Here is a 7,171-nt window from a genome sequence, read left to right as displayed (position 1 = left end):
AGTACTTTTTGTCTTTTGTCTCTTTCATAGAGGCCTGCTTGCTGCAGCAATTTTATATTTCCTTGTGGTTTTGATTTCCAGTTCCCTTATTTAGTCTTGAACATTTCTTCATTCAACTATTGGTCTCTTGTACATTTTCTTTTGAGAATTTTGTCTTGAGTATCTTCCTAATCCACAAACCAGGTTACTTCTATTTTTGCTGATTCAGATTTTAGACTTTAGGTTTCATTTTATACTCTAGATAATAGAATCTTACTGGATATATATTTCCAAACATGTTTTCCCATTCCAGTTTGTCTCCTCAACCTATTAATTATTTTTTTCCCTCTGAGTAAGTGTTAGAGTTTGATATACTCTCACGTCTCCGTTTTCTTTCGTCACTCCTGTATCGTTGCCATGCACCTAAGGCATTTCCTGGGAAATTTCTGGTAGGTTTTTGAATTCCACATGAACACTGAGACACTTATGACTGATATATTGGGTTTCATGGATTTACATGTATTTTATGGATACTTGCTGCATACAAAATAAAATAAATAAAGAAATTTTGTGTTGCGATTCTCTTCTAAACTTTATATTTTTGTCCAATCACAGTTTTATTGAAGTCACAACATAGAGCTGAATCTATTGTGTATCTTCCCGCAGGTCAAACCACCATCTCTTGCACTGCAACTGAATGATGTTGTTAGACTTAAGATTTTGAAAGCTGGTCGATCACTTTTGTCTGTGGCCCATAGTCTCCTTGAATGGAAAATTTGGAACACCAGTGAGTTACAGGATGTCACAGTACAGATTGTCTTACATCCTGAGTCCCTCACTGACCTTGAAATACTAGGGCCAAAATGTTGGCCATTTCTGTAGTTCTTCTTTTTCTCTAGTTTTTTGGTCTGCAAACTTAAGTTGTTAACCTTCCAGAAGAAAAGCTTAATGATATTATTACCCTACAACATAGGTAGTTGAGCTCAATATCACTATCTATCTAAATATCAGATGCCTTAGCCATAACATGGAACAGGTATTTTTCAACAATTGTTGATATGCTAAACTTTAAATCCTTAAAGAATGTTAAAAAAATAAAAAAAATTAAAAATAAAAAAAATTTAAAAAAATTACAAATTTTTACACAGAAATTTGGAAATCTAACCATATACAACATTGTAGCAGGACAATCCTGTGACATTTTTTTCTTGTCTCTTGTTTTCTTTTATTACCTTTTTCTAAAAACAAGCATTTACTTGAGAGAGAGTATAGCAGTAATTGATATGACGTTAGAAGAAGTACACATTTATAAGACCAAAGTGACAGGCATTCCAAGCATGGCTGTAGTATTACACATTGCTATCCTCAGTGTAGTTGCTTAGTTAACAGGTATTAGCACATATAGTTAGTCAGAGTTAGGAAAAGGCTATCGTTCTTCCATTGAAGGTGTTTGGCTCCTTTGTCAAAGATAAGGTGGCTGAGTGTGTTTAAAGTGTTTCTTCACCTTCTAATCTCTGCCATTTATCTTCAGGGCTGTTTTGTGTCAAGACCATGCTGTTTTTATCATGCTAGCTTCATAGTGTAGTTGCAAGTCCGAAATTGTGGTGTCCCCTCCCTTGTCTTTGTTGTCACCTTTTAAACTGCTTTTGCTATTCCAGGTTTCTTCTGGTTTCAGATGAAGTTTAGGATCATTTTCTCTAACTTTGTGATATTTTCCTTAATATGCTAGTGGTGTTTTGATTGAGATTCCATTAAATCAGGGCAGTAATTTTGGCAGCAAAACTATTTTCACTGTCTTGGTTCTCATTTCACAAGAACAAGAAATACTGATGCATTTCGTGACACACATTCTACCTCTCTCTTCAGAGTTAGTGTGAACAACACCTTATAAAATGAGTCCAGACCTTTTCAAAGGTCATCTTTGCCCTGACCTTTTTTAAAATTAATTTTATTGAGAAACAAACAGCAATAAGACAGTTTCAAAACAGATTAGTAGGACAGTTTCAATAGTTAATACAGTGCATATTGTTGTCTTCATAGTAGTTATCCATAGGACAAGATGCAGACATGATATCCTGTCCAAACACTATTAGTACAAGCCTTTCTTCCCATTGAATTAAGAGAAAGTAGCTGTATATCTATCCTAACTATTTTGTGCATACAGATACAAAATGGTCCTTCATTTGTATCCCCCCCCTTTTTTTTTTGTTTGGTTTTGTCAGGGATGGATATTCCATTGCCATTCAAATATTGTAGGCACGTGAATTCTGCAAAATATTCCAATACAGTCCAGTAGTCCATAATAGCAGTGGGTTATCCACAGGGCTGGCAATGTCAGAAGTTGATGACTTGAGCCTTCTATAGCTCAGCATTATGAGCCAGGTTGGGATGAGGAAACCCCCTTCATTCTGGTCACAGCTGAAGCCCTGGGGCTAGTGGCCCTGTGGTGCTCAGAGGGCAAGATAAGACCTGCTGAGGAGGACTAGGATCTTTAAAGCTGTGTGGGAGCAGTCCGAAAAGTTTGACCTGGGTAAGTTCTGATTTCTATATGGCCCTTTTCTCACACTTTAAAAATGCTTTGTTCTTTACTAGCCCACCATAATTGCCATTACTGTTCCTGCAGTCACTCACTACCTCTCCCCTCACTGGATAATTAAAATACTCTGGTTTTGTTCATGCTGAGGGTTTGACCTCCTGGACCTCCTTTTTCAAGCACTATTAAGCACATCTGTGTCTTATTTTATCCTTTCACCATAACACTCATGCAGGTAACTGAAAATTTTGGCCAGGTGTGCAATACAAAGTATTTAGTTTCAAAAGCATAGGTCTTGTACTTCCTTTGTTAGACTGATTGCAAGGCATTTCCTTATTTTGGATGCTATTACATAAAGTGTAGTTTCCTTCATTTTTCTCTCAGTGAGTTTGTTATATACAGGAATGCTACTGTGTATTTTTTTGATGTTTTGTATTTTTTATTTTTAAAAGATAAAAAATAATAAAAGAACTTTAGAAATGATACAAAATTTCACTAAACAAAATAATAGGAATTCAACAATGGTTGTTACACTACATAATGTTGTCTTCAAATTAGTTGTTCAGATTACCAGATATAAGCATGTAAAATTGGCCAAAATATTTAAAAAAGTTAAAAAGGAGAAAAAAATTAAGCATTAATTGCTCCTTTTAAAAGAACAGCAAAGATCAGAAGTACAATTATCCAGGCTGTTACACACACACACACACACACACACACACACACACACGTACTTTTTTTGACCTTCTGCTTTTCTTTCTTTTGTCCTTTCGCTCATCCCAGTTCTTCCTTCTCTTTGAGCAAATTCTTTCTATTTCACAGTATCTATTGTATCTTTCAGATTTTATTTACTCTCTCAGGTTCTTCTGCTAGTGAAACAATATGATGTTTACACATGAGGGTCTGATTTATTTCACTTGTGATTATGCTCTGTAGTGGCATCCGTTCACATATAGAGGCCTTAAGTTTATCTTTTTTATGCCTGAATAATACTCTGTCATATAAAAATATCACATCTTTTTTTTTATCCATTCCTCAGGTGATGGGCATTTGAGTTGTTTCCAAGATTTAGCTATAATAAATTTTGCAGCTCTAAACATGGGTGCCCTTGTATCATTGTGGTCTGGTGTTTTCAGTTCTTCTGAAAAAATACCCAGGAGGGTATTTTACCCAGCTGGGTTGAATGGTATATCTCATCCTTGTTTTTTGAGGAATCTGCACACTGATTTCCATAGTGGTGGTACCAGTCGACATCCCCACTAACAGTGGAGAAGGGCTCCATTATCCCCCAACCCCTCCAGAACCTGTTATTTGTTGATTTCTTGATGATAGCCATTCTTCCTGGCATGAGATGCAATATCAGTGTTGCTTTAATTTACATTTCTTGAATGCCCAATTATGTATAATTTTTTTGTATATTTATTTACTATTTGTATTTTTTTATCTGACAAGTGTATATTCACCTCAGATGCCCATTTTTAGATGGGGTCTTTGAATTCAGGAGGCCTGAATTTTAAAAATTCTTTAAATGTTCTAGATAGAATTCCTTTGTTTGAGGGATAGTTGGCTAGTTTTGTTTGGTTTTCCACTTTGTGAGTTTTCTTTTTACTCTGTTGATGATTTCTTTTTTTAATTTTTATTTTAGTTTTCTTAAGAATCCAAAATAACAAAGAAGAAGCACTAGAAAAGATACAAAATTTCATTAAACAAAGTAAGAGGGATTCAACAATGGTTGCTGAATTGCATGATGTTATCTTCAAATTAGTTGTTTAGGTTACAAGATGTAAAACTGCAAAGTTGGCTAAAAAACAGCAAAACAACAAAAACAAAAAAGTTATAAGAAATTAAAAGTAAAAAAAAAACATTAAATGCTCCTTTTTAAGACTAGAAGAAATCAGCAATTATCCAAACTATCCTGAATATAGACATAAATATATCTTTCCACTTCTTTCTTTTGTTCTTTTCCTGATCCTAGTTTTTGCTTTGAACAAATTCTTTTCCCTTCACAGTATCTAGTGTACCTTTCAGATTTCATTTATTCTTTCAGGCTCTCACACTGGTGAGATAGTATGATGTAAACATGCAGGTCTGCTTTATTTCACTTACCATTGCAGTCTCTAGTTGTGTCCATTTTTGTATAAAAGCCTTCAATTTATCTTTTTTTTTTATTTTGGAAACATACCTAAGTGTGGAATAGCTGGCTTGAGTTGGACCTCCAATCTTAGCTTTTTGAGGGATCTCTGTACCGATTTCTGTAATGCTTGCACCAGTCTGCATTCCCACCTACTGTGGGCAGGAGTTATTTTTTCTCTACTGCCTCTCCAGCATTTGTTATTTGGGTAACTTCTTGATGATAGCTGTTCTTTCCGGAATAAGATGGTATCTCAGCGTTGTTTTAATTTTCATCTCTTGAATGACCAATGTTGTTGAATATTTTTTCATGTATTTATTTAACATTTATACTTCTTCATTTGAGAAGTGTTTATTCATCTCAGATGCCCATTTCTGGATGGCATCTTTGAAATTTGGAGCCTTAATTTTTAGAAATTCTTTATATCTTATAAATAGAAGTAATTTATTTGAGGGGCAGTATACTATGTTTTTTCCCCCCAATTTGTGGGTTTTCCTTTTACTCTGTTGCTGATTTCTTTTGAGAGGTAGAAACATTTAAAAAACATGAGATCTCAGTTGTTGATTCTTTGAAGTATTTCCTGTGCAGTTTGATATTTGTTCCTAAACTCTCTATGTCTTTGAAATTTCTACCTACTTTCTCCTCCAGAAAACAATGTTTCAATTTTAATTTTATTTTTTATTTATTTATTTTTTTGGTGGAACCAGGGATTGAACTCAGACCCTTGCGCTTGCTAGGGAAGTGCTTATTCCACTGAGCCATCTCCCCGGCCTCAATTTTAATTTTAATATTTACATTTTTGATATATTTTGACTGTAGTTTTGTTCATTGTGATAGGCATGGGTCTATTTTAAGCATGTGGAAAGCCAGTTTTCTCAGCACCATTTATTAAAGAGGGTATCTTTCTTCCAATGAACATGCTTGACCCCGTAGACAAGGATAAGATTGCTGAGTGTGTTTGTGATTTTGTCTGCATATTCTCACCTGTTCCATTGACCCTGAGGTCTATTTTTTTTCCAGAACCATGCTGATTTTGTCACAGTATCTTTGTAATATAATTTCAAGTCAAGGATTGTGATGCCTCCTAACTGTTCTTATTTCCCAGGATTGTCTTTGCTGTTCTCTGTCTCTTATGGTTTGAGATGAATTTTAGGAATGTCTTTTCTAGATCTTTAATGGTATTTTAATCAGGATTGTATTGAATTTGCCTAACAGTCTTGGGAGTATGGCTATTTTCATGAAGTTGACTCTTCTAATTCATGAGCAAGGAATAGATTTCATTTTTCTGAAATTCCCTTCAATCTCTTTTTTCAGAGTACCATTCTATAAATCTTTTACTTCCTTTGTGAGATTGATTTCTAAGTATTTCATTTTTTGAGTGTTATTGTGAAAGGTGTGCTTTCTATAATTTCTCTCTCAGTGCATTCATTGTTTGTGATTAGAAATGCTGTTGATTTTTGAGTGTTGACTTTGTATCCTGCAGTGTTACTCAATTTCAATGTTAAATCTACAAGTCTCTTGGTGGAGTTTTAGGGGTCTTCTATGTATACTGTCATGTCATCTGCAAATGACAATAACTTCACTTCTCCCCTTTCAATCTTTATTCCTTGTATTTCTTTCTTTTGTCAAATTGCTCTGGCTGCTTCCAGAACTATATTGAATAGGAATGGGGACAGTGGGTATTCTTGTTTTGTTCCTGATTCTAAAGTGAAGGTCTTCATGTTTGTCCATTTGATATAATGATGACTGTTGGCTTGCTATAGATGGCTTTTATCAGGTTGAGGTAAAGACCATCTATTTCAGTTTTCTGTAGGATTTTTATCATGCGTGAGTGTTGGACTTTGTCAAAAGCTTTTCCTGCATATATTGACATGATCATGTGATTTTTTTCTTTGGCTCTGTTGAAGTGGTGTATTACATTTATGAGTTTGAGTATACTGAACCATCCCTGCATTCCTGGGATGAATCTCTCTTGACCGTGATGTATCATCTTCATGAATATTTGCTGCATTTTGTTTGATTGTGCTTTATTTAGAACTTTTGTGTCTACATTCATTAGGAAGATTTTGGTCTGTTGTTCTCATTTTTGTTGTTGTCTCCTTCTCTGGTTTTGGTATCAAAGTAATGCTTACCTGTAAGAATGGGTTTGGGAAAATTGCTTCCCTTTCAATTTCAGTGAAGAGTTTATATTAGGTCCTTTCTAAATTTCTTGTAGAATTCAGCTGTGAATCCATCCAGACTGGGATTTTGTTTTTGGGTAGGTTTTTGATTACATTTTCAATTTCACTGTTTGATATTAGGTTATTCAAAATTTTTATATTTTCTTTTTTATGTAGAGGGTCTACAGGGTTTCACTAGGTAGAGTGGACTTGGAGTGATTCTCCTGTGTTCGGCCTCCCAAGTGCTGTGATTACAGGACTGTGACACCACTCTCAGTCTTTTTTTTTCTTCAAAGTTTTATTGATAAACAGCTATGAGACAGTTTCAAATCAAATCAGAAGTACAGTTTCAACAAATAATACACTGCA

This window comes from Octodon degus, unplaced genomic scaffold, assembly GCF_000260255.1.
Source record: "Octodon degus isolate 3935 unplaced genomic scaffold, OctDeg1.0 scaffold00084, whole genome shotgun sequence".
NCBI classification, from domain to species: domain Eukaryota; kingdom Metazoa; phylum Chordata; class Mammalia; order Rodentia; family Octodontidae; genus Octodon; species Octodon degus.
Note: the sequence above shows the minus strand (reverse complement) of the source record.